Source organism: Oncorhynchus nerka, linkage group LG9b (genome assembly GCF_034236695.1).
Source record: "Oncorhynchus nerka isolate Pitt River linkage group LG9b, Oner_Uvic_2.0, whole genome shotgun sequence".
Classification (NCBI taxonomy): Eukaryota; Metazoa; Chordata; class Actinopteri; order Salmoniformes; family Salmonidae; genus Oncorhynchus; species Oncorhynchus nerka.
The window spans coordinates 45,138,602-45,159,776 of record NC_088424.1 but is presented as its reverse complement, the minus strand read 5'-3'; the positions used below and the strand labels follow the sequence as shown (position 1 = coordinate 45,159,776).

The window sequence follows — 21,175 nt, the reverse complement described above, 5'->3', positions numbered from 1 at the left end:
GTCTATAGAACACACTGCAGTTAGAGTCGTAATACCACAAATGGAACTGGATCCATAACCACTTTTAGGAGGGCATGTCATTATTTGAATAGTTTACCCCATTGCCCCTCCTCCCTACAGTAGGGCCTGCTCCGCTCATTCTCCCTACAGTAGAGCTCTGCTCCGCTCATTCTCCCGACAGTAGAGCTCTGCTCCGCTCATTCTCCCTACAATAGGGCCTGCTCCGCTCATTCTCCCTACAATAGGGCCTGCTCCGCTCATTCTCCCTACAATAGGGCCTGCTCCGCTCATTCTCCCTACAATAGGGCCTGCTCCGCTCATTCTCCCTACAGTAGAGCTCTGCTCCGCTCATTCTCCCTACAATAGGGCCTGCTCCGCTCATTCTCCCTACAATAGGGCCTGCTCCGCTCATTCTCCCTACAGTAGAGCTCTGCTCCGCTCATTCTCCCTACAATAGGGCCTGCTCCGCTCATTCTCCCGACAATGGAAGGAGCAATGGCCAACTGATAATCACCCTGATAATTGCCATGGAAACTGAACCTAAACTGAACCAAAACTAATTTCACACATATAAACAACAGATTAAATAAACGGAGTAGAGTATTATGGGGGAGAAAGGGGAGGATGGGTGAGTTGATGAGTGAGGGGAAGCGAATTATATATAATTATGTCATCACCCATTGTGAATAAAGAACAGAGAGGAACATTCTTTTGTATTCGTATATTCTAATTATAATCTCTACATGGTATGTACTCTCTATCAGACCACCAAATCCAAGCACTCTTATCAGTCTACTCTGACCTACTTGAGAGAACACAGTGTAATTTACAATGACAAGAGGACCAAGACGAATGGATGCACACGCTGTGTTGGCGCTGCTACACGATATGAAGGAAAACCACTCAGATGGAAGAAATGAATCATGACATCTCTGATGATTCTTCTTCTGATTCTGATTCTGAGCCTCATCCTGAACCTTCACCTCTGAGGCCTGAGAGCAAAAATACATAACGGTGTGGACTGAGCAGTTGCCCGCGCCAACCACCAAATGAAACGGTGAGACGGGAGAGAGGAAGGGACAGCACCTTGATCTACACCGGGCAGCAGGTGACCGAGTGTCGGACAATGAAGCTTGTGGAACCTTACATTGGCCAGGGGACAAATGTCACCGTGGACAAATTCTTCACTTCACTGCCATTGGACGAACAAGTTGCATGCAAAGAACATATTTCTGGCAACTGCTCAGTCCATACCGTTATGTATTTTTGTGTGGGTTTTCCTATGGCAAAATAATCCTAATGTTTTCAACTCTATTCCGTTACGCACAGCTCCCGGGGAGGAGACAGGTGTCCAGATGCACAAAGAACAATAACCCAAAACACCTGTGTCACCTGAAAGTGACGTGTTTGTGGGAAGAAGTGTGTGTCAAGCAAATGAATGTGGTGAAGATTTGTGTGGAATGTGAGGGGTAAGCGCTAAATGAAATCCGACTGAGAACGCTGCCCATGTAAGAATGAGCTGGAATCATTTGATCACGTGTTTTACTGACTGTGTGTTTTTGTGGTTAGGTTATTTTGTAAAAAAAAAATATATATATATTTATAATATAAATAAGCTGTTACTGTGTTCTAATACATATGGTTTCTGTGTCATAGTGGTAACAAAGGCACTTTACGAATAACATTAATTGAAAAGTTGAATTGTTTTTTTTTTAAATGGGGTTTTGTTTTTAATGTACATTTGGAAATGATTCAGACCCCTCAGCTTTTTCCACATTTTGTTTCATTACAGCCGTATTCTAAAAATGATTTAATGTTTTTTTGCCCCCTCATCGATCTACACACAATACCCCATAATGACATCACAATACCCCATAATGACATCACAATACCCCATAATGACATCACAATACCCCATAATGACATCACAATACCCCATAATGCCAAAGCAAAAACGGGTTTTAGAAATGTTTGTACGTTTATAAAAAATAAAAACAGAAATATCACATTTACATAACTATTCAGACCCTTCACTCAGTAGTTTGTTGAAACACCTTTGGCAGAGATTACAGCCTCGAGTCTTCTTCAAGACCGGGTTCAAGACCGGGCTCCTGCTGGGCCACTCAAGGACATTCAGAGACTTGTCCTGGAGCTACTCCTGTGTTGTCTTGGCTGTGTGCTTAGGGTTTTTGTCCTGTTGGTAGGTGAACCTTCACCCCAGTCTGAGGTCCTGAGAGCTCTGGAGCAGGTTTTCATTAAGGATATCTCTGTACTTCATCGTAAGGATGGTGCCAGGTTTTCCTTCAAACGTGATGCTTGGCATTCAGGCCATAGAGTTCAATCTTGGTTTCACCAGACGATCTTGCTTCTCATGGTCTGAGAGTCTTTAGGTGCCTCTGTCAGAGTGACCATCTGGTTCTTTATAAGTACATTCTTTCATGTATTTATTGAACCTTTATTCAACTAGGCAAGTCGGTTAAGAACAAATTCTTATTTACAATGACGGTCTACCAAAAGGCCTCTTGTGGGGACGGGACGAAAAAAAATATATATATTTGTTTTATTTTTTATCCGAGCCCCCGTCCCCGTAAGAGACCTTTTGGTAGGCCGTCATTGTAAATAAGAATTTGATCTTAAATGACTTGCCTGGTTAAATAAAGGTTAAATAAATACATTCTTGGTCACTGACAAAGGCCTTTCACCCCCGATTGTTGTCCTTCTGGAAGGTTCTGGAAGGTTCTCTAGAGCTCTGTCAGAGTGACCATGTCAGAGTGACCAAGGCCCTTCTCACCTCCCTGCTCACCTCCCTGACCAAGGACCTTCTCACCTCCCTGACCAAGGCCCTTCTCACCTCCCTGACCAAGGCCCTTCTCACCTCCCTGACCAAGGCCCTTCTCACCTCCCTGACCAAGGCCCTTCTCACCTCCCTGACCAAGGCCCTTCACCCCCGATTGCTCAGTTTGGTCGGGCAGCCAGCTCTAGGAAGAGTCTTGGTGGTTTCAAACTTCTTCCATATAAGAATGATGGAGGCCATTGTGTTCTTGGGGACCTTCAATGCTGCAGACATTTGTTGGTACCCTTCCCCAGATCTGTGCCTCGACACAATCGTTTCTCGGAGCTCTACGGACAATTCCTTCGACCTCGTGGCTTGGTTTTTGCTCTGACATGCACTGTCAACTGTGGAACCTTATATAGACAGGTGTGTGCCTTTCCAAATCATGTCCAATCAATTGAATTTACCACAGGAGGACTCCAGTCCAGTTGTAGAAACATCTCAAGGATGATCAATGGAAACACGATGCACCTGAGCTCAATGTCGAGTCTCATAGAAAGGTCTAAATACAATTTTTTTTTATTTTTATTATTATATAAATTTGCAAACATTTCTAAAAAGCTGTTTTCACTGTCATTATGGGGTATTGTGATGTCATTATGGGGTATTGTGATGTCATTATGGGGTATTGTGATGTCATTATGGGGTATTGTGATGTCATTATGGGGTATTGTGATGTCATTATGGGGTATTGTGATGTCATTATGGGGTATTGTGATGTCATTATGGGGTATTGTGGTGTCATTATGGGGTATTGTGATGTCATTATGGGGTATTGTGATGTCATTATGGGGTATTGTGATGTCATTATGGGGTATTGTGATGTCATTATGGGGTATTGTGTAGTATGGGAATTTTTTATTTAATCCATTTTAGAATATGGCTGTAACGTAACAAAATGTAGAAAAGGTGAAGGGGTCTGAATACTTTCCAAATGCAATACAGAAAACTATAAACTAATGAAAATTATATTTTTGTTATTTAAAATGATTTTTAAAATGTTATTCTAATGTTACCTAATATTTTCAAGAATAAAATATTATTTTAGCGATAGCATATCAGAAATGTATTAATTACACTGTTAGAAAGTTGCAGTCAGAATGACCACTAGTTAGCTTGAAGGGGGGGGTCCCGTCGAGGCCCAGCGGTTCCAACTACTTCAAGTGGGAAAAGCTCTACAGTATAAAAGGAGTCGACAGGAAAGACCAGTAGGCACTCTGAGGTACTTGACGCTTTAATCATATATTCTTAACCATCAAAAAGATCAGGCTCCTGCTGTGCTTAACATCCTCAAGAAACAGACATTTGGCACTTAACATTTTTTTTTATCAATATAAATTTCTAAGATATCCTATGCAGGTGGAATATTTTCCCACACTCACACTGCTTAGACGATTCTAGAAGGGACAACAACAACAACAACAAAAAGAAGTGCCACGCAACACACTTCACGACAGGTGTGTGTTTAACATCCTCGCCGCCGCTAAAGAATGACATGTAAATACCTTCTTGTTCAGTTTGTTCTCTTTGGTCTGTGACGTTTCTGGGTCGGCGGGAGCAACCTAATCCCCGTGCTTCCTCATTGCTAACGTTTGTATGCCTGGCAGGATCCCAGGTCGCTTCCTAAATGACAGCCTATTCCCTTTACGTTGCATTACTTTTAACCGGGGCCCATGGGGTTCGGGGCAAAAGTAGTGCACTATATATTAGGGAGCCATTTGGAATACGCACCAAAAACTCCAATACATGCTACGACTGCTCATCCCATGTCAGCAGCCAGAGTTTCACACAGAGAGTGTGTGTGTGTGTGTGTGTGTGTGTGTGTGTGTGTGTGTGTGTGTGTGTGTGTGTGTGTGTGTGTGTGAGAGAGTGAGAGGTGTCGGTTTATTTTCCCAGCTCTCTCAGCAATCTCAAGAGTGTCAACTGGTGACAGCAACAGGATGATCTTGATTGGTGTTCTTGCTAATTCACATTTGGAGCTGTGGTCAACCAAGGAGGGGGGGGGTTAAGAACATGCCGGAGGACAGACCGACACCTACTGTGCGTGCTCCTGAGCCTGCCACTGAGATAATTATCAACCAGAAAATAAAATAAGGAGAGAGAAAAGTGTCAGACTACCTGGTCGCATCCCAAATGGCACCTTATTGCAGAGTTGTGGACTCAAGTCACAAATTTGATGACGAGACTTGACATCAAATCAAATAACTTGATACTTGACTTGGAGCCTCAAGACTCGATTTTGACGACATGAAATTATCTGGCCAGGTTTTTGTAACATTTTGTCACTCATTTTGTGGCACAGTCTCCATTGATTACTCTCCACGCAGCCAGAGACCATAGCCGCAGCATCATCCTTGCAACAGATTGGCTAGTGAAACGCACACTTGGCCCTCTGATTGGACCAGCAAACTGTCAATCAACACAGGGCAGGTGGTAAGCTAAAGAACAGATTGGCTAGTGAAATGCACACTTGGCCCTCTGATTGGACCAGCAAACTGTCAATCAACACAGGGCAGGTGGTAAGCTAAAGAACAGATTGGCTAGTGAAATGCACACTTGGTCCTCTGATTGGACCAGCAAACTGTCAATCAACACAGGGCAGGTGGTAAGCTAAAGAACAGATTGGCTAGTGAAACGCACACTTGGCCCTCTGATTGGACCAGCAAACTGTCAATCAGCACAGGGCAGGTGGTGAGCTAGAGAACAGATTGGCTAGTGAAACGCACACTTGGCCCTCTGATTGGACCAGCAAACTGTCAATCGGCACAGGGCAGGTGGTGAGCTAGAGAACAGATTGGCTAGTGAAACGCACACTTGGCCCTCTGATTGGACCAGCAAACTGTCAATCGGCACGGGGCAGGTGGTGAGCTAGAGAACAGATTGGCTAGTGAAACGCACACTTGGCCCTCCGATTGGACCAGCAAACTGTCAATCAACACAGGGCAGGTGGTGAGCTAGAGAACAGATAGTTGATTTGCTGTACAGCTCTAGGGTCGGATACAGAGCAAATGTCAAATTGTAGGGAGAGAGATTAACATAAATAAATATGCAGCTCCAAAAAAATAAATGTGATGATCAAGAATATTCATCGTTTACTTTACAAACTTACCAGCAATGGGGCATCAAACAACAACTAGCATAGACATACTGACCTTTTGAACTGTCAAAATGTATCGTTAAAATGGACTTCTGAAGCTTGCGTTTGAAATGTGTTGTTAAAATGAATGATTATTGTGGCACAGGACACATCATGGGACACGGCTCTCCAAAGTCCCACCCGTGGGGAGTGCTTTTGTTCTCCTCTAGTTGAAATGTTTGCTGTTGCTTTCACACGTTTTAAGTGCTAAATGTATCTTTCATCTAATCCTACAATAATTGCTAAGTGTTCCATCGTTCCATCCCTGTAACCATTTATTTTTTTAACACTTATACATTTCTGTTTTTGTGTTGACGCGATACCTTTTTCATTTAACCTAACATTTCTTACCCTTATCGCATGTTAAAAACTGTTTTTAAAATGGCCCACGATTTAAAAAAATATATACTCTATTTAATTCTGGCAAAATGTTTGAAAATGACATTTTATTTAATAACTGCTTCATTGCAGGGGTTGAGTGTCTGTAGCCGATACAATGTAGACGATAGGCTTTCTATTGTTGCATGTTTCCATTAAGCTCTTAATGACAAAAAGGTCTGTTCCTTGTATGCATACATAGTAGGCCTCTTTGCATCCCTAGTCTGAATCTGAACCCATCTCATTTCAATAGATGGTAGCTTGGAAGACCCTTAGGCAGTGCACTATATAGGGAATAGGGTCGTAGTAGTGCACTATATAGGGAATAGGGTCGTAGTAGTGCACTATATAGGGAATAGGGTCGTAGTAGTGCACTATATAGGGTCGTAGTAGTGCACTATATAGGGAAGTAGTAGTGCACTATATAGGGAATAGGGTGTCACTTGGGTTGTAAATCAAACACTCTAATGGCTCTACTGCTGTTTCTAATGGCTGATATATCTTTGGAACCGACGAAAACAACACACACACACACACACACACGAACGTTCATTTCACAGCTTTTATGGTCTATTTTGGTGCCAGATCAAAATCTGTCATTCAGGCTTTTTTTTGGGGGGTTCATAGTCAGATTTATCATTAGATTCTCTCTCATCGCATCTGGATGAGAAAACACCATTTTAAGCTTTTAGATCTTGTGTCCCAAATGGAGCCCTATATAGTGCACTACTTTTAACCAGGAATTGGTAAAAAAAAAAAAAAAAAAAAAAAAAAGTGCACTATGGGAATAGGGTGCCATTTGGGACGTATACTTAGTTTCCACCCACTGCTACATTCAACATTTTAAAATGGGCAAATAGTGCACATTACAGTCTAGAACTGCACCCTTGTAAACCCTTGTAAACCCATGTAAACCCATTTAAATCCATGTAAATCCATGTAAACCCATTTAAATCCATGTAAACCCATTTAAATCCATGTAAACCCATGTAAACCATGTAAATTTAAATCCATGTAAACCCATGTCAAATCCATGTAAACCCATTTAAATCCATGTAAACCCATTTAAATCCATGTAAACCCATGTAAACCCATTTAAATCCATGTAAACCCATTTAAATCCATTTAAATCCATTTAAACCCATTTAAATCCATGTAAATCCATGTAAACCCATGTAAATCCATGGATGGAAGCTAGGAAGTTAATGTGAAGAAAATGCACCAAAACAGCTGTTCGACGACAAACCCAATGGGACCCTGTTATAGACAACAATAGTTAGAGATAAGAGAATAATAAATTGTACAACATACATCACAGTCATATACTTAAACCAAAACAACATACTATCTCTGTGAGCCAGTAAATCACATTATAACCCATCACCCATTTATCAAACCAGGCTGATGCCTGGAAGTCTTTATTAGCGACAAACATTTGTTTGTAATTAACATCCGTGACACAAAAACAAAAAAACTTAGATTAGAGCAGAAACTATAACGGAACACGACCGGGAAGCAAAGAAGATGAATAACTAGGAATATGAGGAAGTTTTATAGGAAGTTGAAAGGCCTACTTTTCCCCCTAAAACTTCAGACTAATTACAATCTAACAGATCTGACAGACATAATTAGCTTATTGTTGCATAACCGATGACATGCTTCTGATTAAGCCGAGACAATACGCACCAGGCCTAGATCACTGATACGGTTTTCCCTTTGTATGCCAGTTTGACATTGGGTTATTTCTTATTCTATGACCTAATCAGTGCCCTGGAACATCTGTTATTTCATCTTCTTTGGTTATGACCTAATCAGTGCCCTGGCACATCTGTTATTTCATCTTCTTTGGTTATGACCTAATCAGTGCCCTGGCACATCTGTTATTTCATCTTCTTTGGTTATGACCTAATCAGTGCCCTGGCACATCTGTTATTTCATCTTCTTTGGCTATGACCTAATCAGTGCCCTGGCACATCTGTTATTTCATCTTCTTTGGTTATGACCTAATCAGTGCCCTGGCACATCTGTTATTTCATCTTCTTTGGCTATGACCTAATCAGTGCCCTGGCACATCTGTTATTTCATCTTCTTTGGCTATGACCTAATCAGTGCCCTGGCACATCTGTTATTTCATCTTCTTTGGCTATGACCTAATCAGTTCTCTTTTATGTCTGTATTTTTCTATGGTTATAATCAGTCGTGTTTGCCATGTTGATCTTTCTTCTCTTTTGGTTAGGCTAATCAGTGCCCTGGTCCATCCTCCCAATTGGGCATGGCTCTTCGTCTAACAGACGCCACCAGCTGATTTCAGCAGCTTTTATCTGTTCAGCTGATCAATATCTCCCCTGAGAGAAGGAGACGCCTCATTGGGATGCTTGGTGGACACAGCAGAGCCTGGAGGACGTCCACATAGACCTTGACCATTATGCGATGGATGCATGCTGCTGTAAATGCTAATCGACGGCACAGTAATAGGATAAATCAGCAGTGGATGAATATGCAGACGACCGCAAATATCTTCTGCTCATCTTAATGAATCATTCTTTGTTTGTTCAGCAGGTGTTGTTTTATGGGGGGAGAAATTCTACGACTTGTGGATCCCCTCACACCAAGGACCACTCTATTCCCCTACATAGCGCACTACTTTTCACCTGGGCCCGTGGTGCTCTTGTCAAAAGTAGTGCATTGTTTATGGAGCAGGGTGTCGGTTGGGACGTAGCCTAAGGGGTAATGGCTCTCGGAGTGTGTGAGAAAAAAAGTTTGTTAAGAACGCGTCAAAAGGATTCATGGATGATGGAGGACCGTCTAGTCCAATGATTTTTGAAAAATGCACACGAACAGAATGTAGGGTCAAGACAAGTCTAGTCCCCTAAAAAAAAAATCTGTGTGAATGATCTTCAGAAAATTGCTCAGGACAATTATATGGACCTAATTTCCTCTGCTTCTGCCTGCTCTTAAGTTCTCAACCTCCTTATGAGAAAAAGAGACTTTCACTTTCAACAGTCACTCAGTGAGCTAATAACCCTCACGTCTTTCACTTAGCCCAGGCTGCGTCTGGGTTTTAGTTCTCCCTTCGACCGATAAGAAACCACATCCCTTCAAGAGCTTTCGCCTCAGAGAGAGCTAGGCTCATTAGAATTCCAATTAATTTTTCAATTAAAATTTTTAAAAAATCGGTACTTTTCCGTAACTTGATGGACCATGATGTTTGTTTGTTTAGTTACTTCGGGTTCTTTCTTTCTGTCTGCTGATAAAATGTAGACGTCTGCACATTTCTTTCAAATCAAAGTGCTTCCGCTTGGTACACAAGGTAGAAGGTGGGAGATAAGAATTATCGCAGCAGAAAAGTGACAGGCATTCTGGCTATGCTGCATGTAAATTAGAAAGACCGTGTGGAATTCCATCCTAAAATTCCAAGACGCCATACAGATCTTGACATGTGTCAATAGCACCTTCCGGGGAAAAAAAGATGCATTACAACTCTAATCTACGCTGCAACATTTTACAGCAGAAATGTGTAGACGTGATGAGTTAATGTGAGGTAAAGCAATAGGCTCAGTGGCCCAGTCACAGCCCCTGAGCCATCACCATCCATTCTTTGTCCACGACTGCCAGTTTCACACTTGCCCTTTACTTCAATCAAAAGGCAGTGGGGGGGGGTTCAAGTGTCAACGGCCACAAGAGAGAGAGAGAGAGAGAGAGAGAGAGAGAGAGTCTTGAAAAGAATGAGCATTCAGCTTCAGCTTAAGAGAATTGTGTAGCCTCTTTAAAAATGTCCTCTCTTCCAAGAGGGCAAGAAACATTTAGAAAGGGCTTTCGTTCACAATGGGACCAATTCCCTGCCACTCTGCAGATGCTCTTCAACTGAAGCCCCGAAAACTTTAAACTGCTTTGTCAGAGTGGCTTGACCTTGACTTTTCCAACTAGGACTTCTTCCCACCCACTGCCAGTAGACTAACACAAATACACCCGCCAATGCTGTCTTTGCTGTTGAGATTTGAAACGTTTTTTTTTCTCGAGGCAAACCCCCCCCAGGAATATGATGACAAAAGGGGGGGAGGCTACCTACGAAATGCCATGGAGCAGAATGCTAATATCAGCCATCTTGTGATCGATAAAACCCAGACTACATGTGTGTCCCAAAAATGCCACTCTATTCCCCCTATATAGCGCACTACTTTTCACCTGGGCCCGTTGGTGCTCTTGTCAAAAGTAGTGCATTGTTTATGGAGCAGGGTGTCATTTGGGACGTAGCCTAAGGGGTAATGGCTCTCGGAGTGTGTGAGAGAAAAAAGTTTGTTAAGAACGCGTCAAAAGGATTCATGGATGATCCATCAGGTTGATATGGAAACGGTCTCAAAAAGAAAAGATAAAACAAATTGCTTGTGTCTCTTCCCCATTTAGCCCCGTTTTAGATTAAGGTCATTTAAATTTTCCCCTCAGGCCTCCGCTCCCTTCCTCCCTGCAGTAGTAAAACAAGCTACGCCTATAGGGCTGGTCAAGTAGTGTACACTATGTAGAGAATGTAGTACTATTTGGGACAAAGCCTCTGTGATCAGTATTCTGTGCATGAACGGCCATATTTACTGAGAGGGAAATTAATCACATCCAAAAAAAGAGGAAATTGATTCCAAAATTTTTATTGTATGTTTTAGATTCCCCCCTCCGTGTCTGAACGATAATGTGTTTTTTCATGTGGGAAGGGTAATGACTTGAATTAAAGGTGAGATGAGACATAAAAGTTGAATTGCTTCCGGAAAAGTCCCTCGCTAAGCACAAAAAAATATGACCTACCTTTGCATAACCCTTCTAGCTGGAACCAAATCTTTTTCAGTGTGATCGTACATCAGTTTTAACACATATAGATTCAGCCCTGTTATGCACAGAAGCTACAGTATGAAAATATGAACTTGCATAGGAATAACCCTTCTGGGTCCAAATCTATTTTTGTGATCGTTAAGGGCTGTCAAAGTTAACGCGTCACGTCCGCGTTAACGCGTGACATTTTTGAACACCTTTTTTAAATTTTATGTACACCATTAAATCACATCTCTATTTCTTCACCACACGGACCCTTTTAAGGGCAAGTGTTTCCACACGGACGCTTTTAAGCGCAACACACAAACACGCTCTAAACTCGTGCTATGTGCAGTAGGTCTCAGTAGCGCTGTCTGTCTCTATCATGGTGCACTATGCGCACGGCTTTGAGCAACTATTTTCAAGGAAACTTTACAGAAAGTTCATTCCCAGGCGTTTCTTTAGATAACAGCAAAAAAAACTATTTGTACAGAAGTAACTAGCTAGTTATGCTAACCTTGGCTAGCTAGCGAACCAAAATAATGTTTACAAGGCCATGGCTGAATGCCTCTTGATTCAACTAACTTCTCACAATGATTTTAATTAGAACAGGACATACAATCCAATCCATTTAGCTACTGTTTTTGTTTAAGTTCTCAGGTCAAAAGATTTAAGCAAACATTTATTTATTCAACAATCCCGATTCTAGTAGTAGCAACGGCTTGTGATTAGTTGATGTTGAAGAACATGAATCAGTAGCCTAGACTACAGCTTATTATATTATATTTTTTATATTTTACACGGACTCGAACCTGGAGGTTAAATATTTTTAGGATTATTTCTTGCGTTCCCTGCGCCACATTACAGCTCAGGGGGTGGGGGTGATCCCAAAGGGGATCATGTGTCCCCATCACGCTAGACTACAGCTTATTATATTATATTTTTTATATTTTACACGGACTCGAACCTGGATGATCTTTTGTTATCGTCTTCTGTGGAATTCATAACATTGTTGTTTTAAAAGCTCTTTATTCTTCGCATCCATAGACAGTTATTTTTTCCTATAGTCACTTCAATCTGAAATTGTAAGCACACATTTATAATGCCCGAAGCTTTAACTTCTTTAGGGTAGGGGGCAGCATTTGGAATTTTGGATGAAAAGCGTGCACAAATTAAATGGCCTGCTACTCGGGCCTAGAATATATGATATGCATATAACTGGTAGATTTGGATAAACTGTTAAAATAGTGTCTGTGAGTATAACAGAACTGATTTGGCAGGCGAAAACCTGAGAAAAATCCATTCAGGAAGTAGTTTTTTTGTTGGTTTTGTAGTTTTCTATTCAATGCCATTACAGTATCCAATTAGCTAGCAACAGCAAGCTAGCTAAATAGGACAAATTAGCAAGCAAGTGCAAGCTAACTAGCTAAATTGCCCTACATGTTTAATGCTTTTCGACCTGTCCGCAAATTAATGTAATTGGTTTAGAGTTAGTTTTGATATTTTAACCTGCGTGTCGTGATCGCGTTTGGTGTGGGGGGGACAAAATAAATGGATGTACGATGGCACAAGATGGCGCACGCACAGCCGGTTTGGGTTCCCGTGTCATGACTAGCCAAGGTGCTTATAGGCCAGGCTAATGCATTGGTGCTTATAATGTATAATCAGAAAAAAAATGACTTTCATAACTGCAGCCTAGGGCTGGGCGATATGGCCAAAATCTCATATCCCGATAACGGTATAAATCATAATATAGCACATTTTCTGTAAATTCAATGAATAAATAGTTTATATAAAATGAACACATGTCAAGGCCTATTTCTTATTACATTTTGAATTATACTCAAAGTTTTTTTTTTAAAGGTCCAAGTTGCATATGGTTCATATAAACTAATCTATAGGTAGTAAATGTCAACTTCATATATGATCACTAGGGCTATCCAACTACTAAAATAATTAAGAGTTAATGGCAGTAGTTAATTTGTTCAATTGCGATTAATGTTAAAATAATAATAATTTAAATGCAGTGGATTGACTTCTAGGATACTACTGTATGCTTTGATTGTAAGGGGACAAAAATACAAACTAATGGGACAAAAATACAAACTAATCTGTATCAGAATGTCTTAATGGCATTTTCACCATTAACATCACAGAAGTCACTGTAACACACAGCTATTAACGCTCCCAATGGTTAAGTACTCCATACTGTAGTAGGCCTACTCCAGCCCACCACACTATCTGTTAGCTAGCCAGCCCAACACAAGGTCCGTTAGCTAGCCAGCCCAGGATACTGTCTGTTAGCTAGCCAGCCCAGGGCCAGCCCAGGACACTGTCAGTTGGCTAGCCAGCCCACCACACTGTATGTTAGCTAGCCAGCCCAGGAAACTGTCTGTTAGCTAGCCAGGCCAGGATACTGTCTGTTAGCTAGCCAGCCCACGATACTGTCTGTTAGCTAGCCAGCCCAGGATACTGTCTGTTAGCTAGCCAGCCCAGGATACTGTCTGTTAGCTAGCCAGCCCAGGATACTGTCAGCTAGCCAGCCCAGGATACTGTCTGTTAGCTAGCCAGCCCAGGAGCCAGCCCAGGATACTGTCTGTTAGCTAGCCAGCCCAGGATACTGTCTGTTAGCTAGCCAGCCCAGGATACTGTCTGTTAGCTAGCCAGCCCAGGATACTGTCTGTTAGCTAGCCAGCCCAGGATACTGTCTGTTAGCTAGCCAGCCCACCATACTGTCTGTTAGCTAGCCAGCCCAGGATACTGTCTGTTAGCTAGCCAGCCCACCATACTGTCTGTTAGCTAGCCAGCCCAGGATACTGTCTGTTAGCTAGCCAGCCCACCATACTGTCTGTTAGCTAGCCAGCCCAGGATACTGTCTGTTAGCTAGCCCACCATACTGTCTGTTAGCTAGCCAGCCCAGGATACTGTCTGTTAGCAGCCAGCCCACCATACTGTCTGTTAGCTAGCCAGCCCACCCCTGTTAGCTAGCCAGCCCACCATACTGTCTGTTAGCTAGCCAGCCCACCATACTGTCTGCCCACCATACTTAGCTAGCCAGCCCAGGATACTGTCTGTTAGCTAGCCAGCCCAGGATACTGTCTGTTAGCTAGCCAGCCCAGGATACTGTCTGTTAGCTAGCCAGCCCACCATACTGTCTGTTAGCTAGCCAGCCCAGGATACTGTCTGTTAGCTAGCCAGCCCAGAATACTGTCTGTTAGCTAGCCAGCCCAGGATACTGTCTGTTAACTAGCCAGCCCAGGATACTGTCTGTTAGCTAGCCAGCCCACCATACTGTCTGTTAGCTAGCCAGCCCACCATACTGTCTGTTAGCTAGCCAGCCCACCATACTGTCTGTTAGCTAGCCAGCCCAGGATACTGTCTGTTAGCTAGCCAGCCCAGGATACTGTCTGTTAGCTAGCCAGCCCAGGATACTGTCTGTTAGCTAGCCAGCCCACCATACTGTCTGTTAGCTAGCCAGCCCAGGATACTGTCTGTTAGCTAGCCAGCCCAGGATACTGTCTGTTAGCTAGCCAGCCCAGGATACTGTCTGTTAGCTAGCCAGCCCAGGATACTGTCTGTTAGCTAGCCAGCCCACCATACTGTCTGTTAGCTAGCCAGCCCACCTGTTCGCTATTGCACTACTATTGCTGTGCAGTCAGTGGTTGCGTCCCCCACCCTATATAGTAGTGATGTGGGCAAAATAGTCACATATTGGGATATTTGTTTGTGCAATATATCGTATCATTTTGATAATATTGCAATATTATTTTTTGCGCTAGTTGGCTGTACCTGCACCAAAACTCTTCTTAATTAAATTGGAAAATAAATCATTTGTTTTCAGCACTTATTTATTTTTGTATCAAAACAAATTTTCAAATTGCTCTCTCTTGTCCCTTATCAACAGATGTACAGTGTATTCAACCATGCTGGTCATTTATGAACATTTGAACATCTTGGCCACGTTCTGTTATAATCTCCACCCGGCACAGCCAGAAGAGGACTGGCCACCCCACATATGCTCTCTCTAATTCTCTCTTTCTTTCTCTCTCTCGGAGGACCTGAGCCCTAGGACCGTGCCCCAGGACTACCTGACATGATGACTCCTTGCTGTCCCCAGTCCACCTGACTGTGCTGCTGCTCCAGTTTCAACTGTTCTGCCTTATTATTATTCGACCATGCTGGTCATTTATGAACATTTGAACATCTTGGTCATGTTCTGTTATAATCTCTACCCGGCACAGCCAGAAGAGGACTGGCCACCCCACATAGCCTGGTTCCTCTCTAGGTTTCTTCCTAGGTTTTGGCCTTTCTAGGGAGTTTTTCCTAGCCACCGTGCTTTTACACCTGCATTGCTTGCTGTTTGGGGTTTTAGGCTGGGTTTCTGTACAGCACTTTGAGATATCAGCTGATGTACGAAGGGCTATATAAATAAATTTGATTTGATTTTAATTTGATATTCAGAAAATATTCAGACCTCTTGACTTTTTCCACATTTTGTTACGTTACAGCCTTTGTCCCCCCTCATCAATCTACACACAATACCCCATAATGACAAAGCAAAAACGTTTTTTTAGAAATGTTTGCTAATTTATAAAAAAATAAAAAAACTGAAATAACATATTTGTGTAAGTATTCAGACCCTTTACTCAGTACTTTGTTGAAGCACCTTTGGCAGCGATTACAGCGAGTCTTCTTGGGTATGACGCTACAAGCTTGGCACACCTGTATTTGGGGAGTTTCTCTCATTCTTCTCTGGAGATCCTCTCAAGTTCTGTCAGGTTGGATGGGGAGCATTGCTGCACAGCTATTTTCAGGTCTCTCCAGAGATGTTAGATTGGGTTCAAGTCCGGGCTCTGGCTGGGCCACTCAAGGACATTCAGAGATTTGTCCCGAAGCCATTCCTGCATCGTTGTCCTGTTGGAAGGTGAACCTTCGCCCCAGTCTCAGGTCCTGAACGCTCTTGAGCAGGTTTTCATTAAGGATCTCTCTGTTCTTTGCTCTGTTCATATTTGCCTCGATCCTGCCTAGTCTCCCAGTCCCTGCCTCTGAAAAACATCCCCACAGCATGATGCTGCCACCACCATGCTTCACCGTAGGGATGGTGCCAGGTTTCCTCCAGACGTGACGCTTGGCATTCTGATTTCATCAGACCAGATAATCTTGTTTCTCATGGTCTGAGAGTCTTTAGGGGCCTTTTGGTAAACTCCAATCGGGCTGTCATGTGCCTTTTACTGAGGAGTGGCTTCCGTCTGGCTCTACCATAAAGGCCTGATTGGTGGAGTGCTGCAGAGATGGTTGTCCTAATGGAAGGTACTCGCATATCCACAGAGAAACAAGGGATCTGTCAGAGTGACCATCGGGTTCTTGGTCACCTCTCTGACAAAGGCCCTTCTCCCCCGATTGCTTAGTTTGGTCGGGCAGCCAGCTCTAACAAGTCTTGGTGGTTCCAAAATGTTTCCATTTAAGAATGATGGAAGCCACTGGGTTCTTGGGGACCTTCAATGCTGCAGAAAAGATTTAGTACCCTTCCCCAGAGCTGTGCCTTGACACAATCCTGTCTCTAAGCTTTACAGACAATTCCTTCGACATCATGGCTTGGTTTTTGGTCTGACATACACTGTTAACTGTGGGACCTTATATAGACATGTCCAATCAATTGAATTTACCACAGGTTGGACTCCAATCAAGTTGTAGAAACATCTCAAGGATGATCAATGGAAACAGGATGCACCTGAGCTCAATTTAGAGTCTCATAACAAAGGGTCTGAATACTTATATAAATATGATATTTCTGTTTTAAAACATTATGAAAAAACCTGTTTTAACTTTTTTATTATGGGGTATTTATTGTGTGTAGATTTCTGAGGATTTGTATTTATTGAATCCATTTTAGAATAAGGCTGTAATGTAACAAAATATGGAAAAAGTCAATGGGTCTGAATACCTTCCTGTCTGGTAAACAACATGTTTTTACCATGGAATCACAGTAAAAACACAGTATAGAAATCACAATACATAGAGAATGGTGAGAATCTCAATACATATTGGCACCTAAGTACCGCAATAATATCAGCTGGTGAGGTCCATGTTCCTTCCCAGCTCTACCCTAAAGTACTTCTGGTCACTATAGGTAATAAGGTACCATTCAGTGCTCATCCTTTTACTTCAGACAGAGCGTAATATATAGCTTATTATAAACTCGGTGGTTCGAGGCCTGAATGCTGATTGGCTGACAGCCATGGTATATCAGACCATATACGTATGATAAAACTGTTATTTTTACTTCTCTAATTACGTTGGTAACCAGTTCATAATAGCAATAAGGCACCTCTGGGGTTTGTGGTATACTCCACGATGTGTCGTGCCTAAGAACAACCCTTAGCCGTGGTATATTGGCCATATACCACACCCCCTTCGGGCCTTATTGCTTAAGTGGCCTAGTGGTGCACCACAGAGAGAATAGAGTGTCATTGGGACGTAGTCACTGACTGCACAGCAGCACGGAATGGCAAGGTGGTCAAGGAAACCACAAGCAGCCTAATAAACATGCAGACGGAAAACAGAGCACGTCCCACTCAAGCTGCCAGCCAGTCAAAACCACTAGATAAAGATCCGTCTGACACGTAGCCTTTGAAATAATCCACTTGTAAGTACCCCGTTTAAAAACATCAACATTCAGGCTCGGAGAAGGTGAGCTGGCTAACAGGGGACCGGACAGAAGGGTTCAGAAGATAGGCCTAGTTAAGCTAAACAACATAATGAGGCAAGAGGGATTCTTAGACACTGATGAATATGCTATTTAAAAACCAGGTCTCCTCCTCGTGATTCCCAAACTGTTTCAAAAAGCAAAAGAGACAGAACAAAAAGAGAACAAGACAGAACAGAAAGAGAACAAGACAGACAGAAAAAGAGAACCAGACAGACCAAAAAGAGAACCAGACAGACCAAAAAGAGAACCAGACGGAACAAAAAGAGACCAAGACGGAACAAAAAGAGACCAAGACAGACCAAAAAGAGAACAAGACAGACCAAAAAGAGAACAAGACAGACCAAAAAGAGAACAAGACAGACCAAAAAGAGAACAAGACAGACCAAAAAGAGAACAAGACAGAACAAAAAGAGAACAAGACAGACCAAAAAGAGAACAAGACAGAACAGAAAGAGAACAAGACAGAACAGAAAGAGAACAAGACAGAACAGAAAGAGAACAAGACAGAACAGAAAGAGAACAAGACAGAACAGAAAGAGAACAAGACAGAACAAAAGAGAACAAGACGGAACAAAAAGAGAACAATCCACAGACAGAGACACATATTTCCCTCAGATTACACAGACCCACAAAGAATTTGAAAACAAACCTAATGTTGATAAACTCCCATAAATATTGGGTGAAATACCAGTGTGCCATCACAGCAGCAAGATTTATGACCTGTTGTAAATACAACCCATATTTATGGTTATTTATTTTCCCTTTTGTACTTTATAACTATTTGTACATAACATTTAAAGTGTATTTTTTCTTTTGGAACTTACTACTGTATTTGTATTGTTTTATTTCACTTTTGTTTATTATATATTTCACTTGCTTTGGCAATTTAAACACTTTTCCCATGCCAATAAAGCCCTTGAATTGAATTGAGAGAGGGGGAGACAAAGACAGGGGGGAGAAAACGACAAGGGGGAGAAAAAGACAGGGGGAAAAGAGAACGAGGGGGAGAGAAAGACGGGGGAGAGAGAAAGACGGGGGAAGAGAAAATTACGAGGGGGAAGAGAGAACGAGGGGGGAGAAAGACAGGGGGAAGAGAGAACGAGGGAGGACGAGAGAACGAGGAGGGAAGAGAAAGACGGGGGGGGGGGGAGAGAACAAGAGGAGGGAGAGAGAGGAAGAGAGAAATAGAAAAACTAGAGGGAGCTCCAGACTGCTTTTATGTGAGACAGACATCTGGCCGTTTTCCAGTTCTTTTGCAGTACAGGAGAGTCGCAGCAACGCTGAAGACAGGTGATGTAGGCTGAAACATTCCCTGTCTCTGTACATTTACAATGCTCCACCAAGTCAGTCAGATCCGCTTTGTGCAACCTTGATTGGGAGTCTTAAGAGTTTTTACGCTCCGTATTTGTTCCAGTTGAAGCACCCCCAATGCTCCGCCCGAAAGAAAAAGTAACCGGGTGCGTCCCCAATGGCACCCTATTCCCTATGTTGTGCACTACTTTCGACCAGAGCCCCATGGTCCAGGTCTAAAGTAGTGCACTACATAGGGAATAGGCTTCCATTTGGGACACACACGCCCAAGAGCACAATTGCAGGAAAGGACATGCATGATGTGAAAACATAGCAGTTGCTCCATGGTTTAGTATAATTGTACTTTCTGTCAGTTGGTTGTTGATGTAACAGTAAAGCTGAGGCCTCAGACCTGGTGTGTGAGTTACGAGGCGTTATGAGTTACGAGGCGTGTGAGTTACCAGGCGTGTGAGTTACGAGGCGTGTGAGTTACGAGGCATTATGAGTTACGAGGCGTGTGAGTTACGAGGCGTGTGAGTTACGAGGCGTGTGAGTTACGAGGCGTGTGAGTTACGAGGCGTTATGAGTTACGAGGCGTGTGAGTTACGAGGCGTGTGAGTTACGAGGCGTTATGAGTTACGAGGCGTGTGAGTTACGAGGCGTTATGAGTTACGAGGCGTGTGAGTTACGAGGCGTTATGAGTTACGAGGCGTGTGAGTTACGAGGCGTTATGAGATACGAGGCGTGTGAGTTACGAGGCGTGTGAGTTACGAGGCGTGTGAGATACGAGGCGTGTGAGTTACGAGGCGTGTGAGTTACGAGGCATAATGAGTTACGAGGCGTGTGAGTTACGAGGCGTTATGAGTTACGAGGCGTGTGAGTTACGAGGCGTGTGAGTTACGAGGCTTGTGAGTTACGAGGCGTTATGAGTTACGAGGCGTGTGAGTTACGAGGCGTGTGAGTTACGAGGCGTGTGTGTTACGAGGCGTTATGAGTTACGAGGCGTGTGTGTTACGAGGCGTGTGTGTTACGAGGCGTGTGTGTTACAAGGTGTGTGAGTTACGAGGCGTGTCCAAATGATTCAGAGGAAAAACAACACTGGAATGTTGGATCTTGAACGATCCCACTAACTGCAAGTCTCTCTGGATAAGAGTGCCTGCTAAATGATTCACTGAGTCGCTCTGGATAAGAGTTCCTGCTAAATGACTCACTGAGTCGCTCTGGATAAGAGTGCCTGCTAAATGACCCACTGAGTCGCTCTGGATAAGAGTGCCTTCTAAATGACTCACCGAGTCTCTCTGGATAAGAGTTCCTGCTAAATGACTCACCGAGTCTCTCTGGAGACAGTTGGTTGTTGATGTAACAGTAAAGCTGAGGCCTCAGACCTGGTGTGTGAGTTACGAGGCGTTATGAGTTACGAGGCGTGTGAGTTACCAGGCGTGTGAGTTACGAGGCGTGTGAGTTACGAGGCATTATGAGTTACGAGGCGTGTGAGTTACGAGGCGTGTGAGTTACGAGGCGTGTGAGTTACGAGGCGTGTGAGTTACGAGGCGTGTGAGTTACGAGGCGTTATGAGTTACGAGGCGTGTGAGTTACGAGGCGTGTGAGTTACGAGGCGTTATGAGTTACGAGGCGTGTGAGTTACGAGGCGTTATGAGTTACGAGGCGTGTGAGTTACGAGGCGTTATGAGTTACGAGGCGTGTGAGTTACGAGGCGTTATGAGATACGAGGCGTGTGAGTTACGAGGCGTGTGAGTTACGAGGCGTGTGAGATACGAGGCGTGTGAGTTACGAGGCGTGTGAGTTACGAGGCATAATGAGTTACGAGGCGTGTGAGTTACGAGGCGTTATGAGTTACGAGGCGTGTGAGTTACGAGGCGTGTGAGTTACGAGGCTTGTGAGTTACGAGGCGTTATGAGTTACGAGGCGTGTGAGTTACGAGGCGTGTGAGTTACGAGGCGTGTGTGTTACGAGGCGTTATGAGTTACGAGGCGTGTGTGTTACGAGGCGTGTGTGTTACGAGGCGTGTGTG

General features: G+C 43.3%; 1 protein-coding gene across 3 annotated transcripts in view; it reads right to left on the bottom strand.

The window, feature by feature from the left end:
- Positions 1 to 21,175, bottom strand: part of LOC115124740 (receptor-type tyrosine-protein phosphatase F) — a 460,456-nt gene that overhangs the window by 405,339 nt on the left and 33,942 nt on the right. The gene's annotated exons all lie outside the window — the stretch shown is intronic.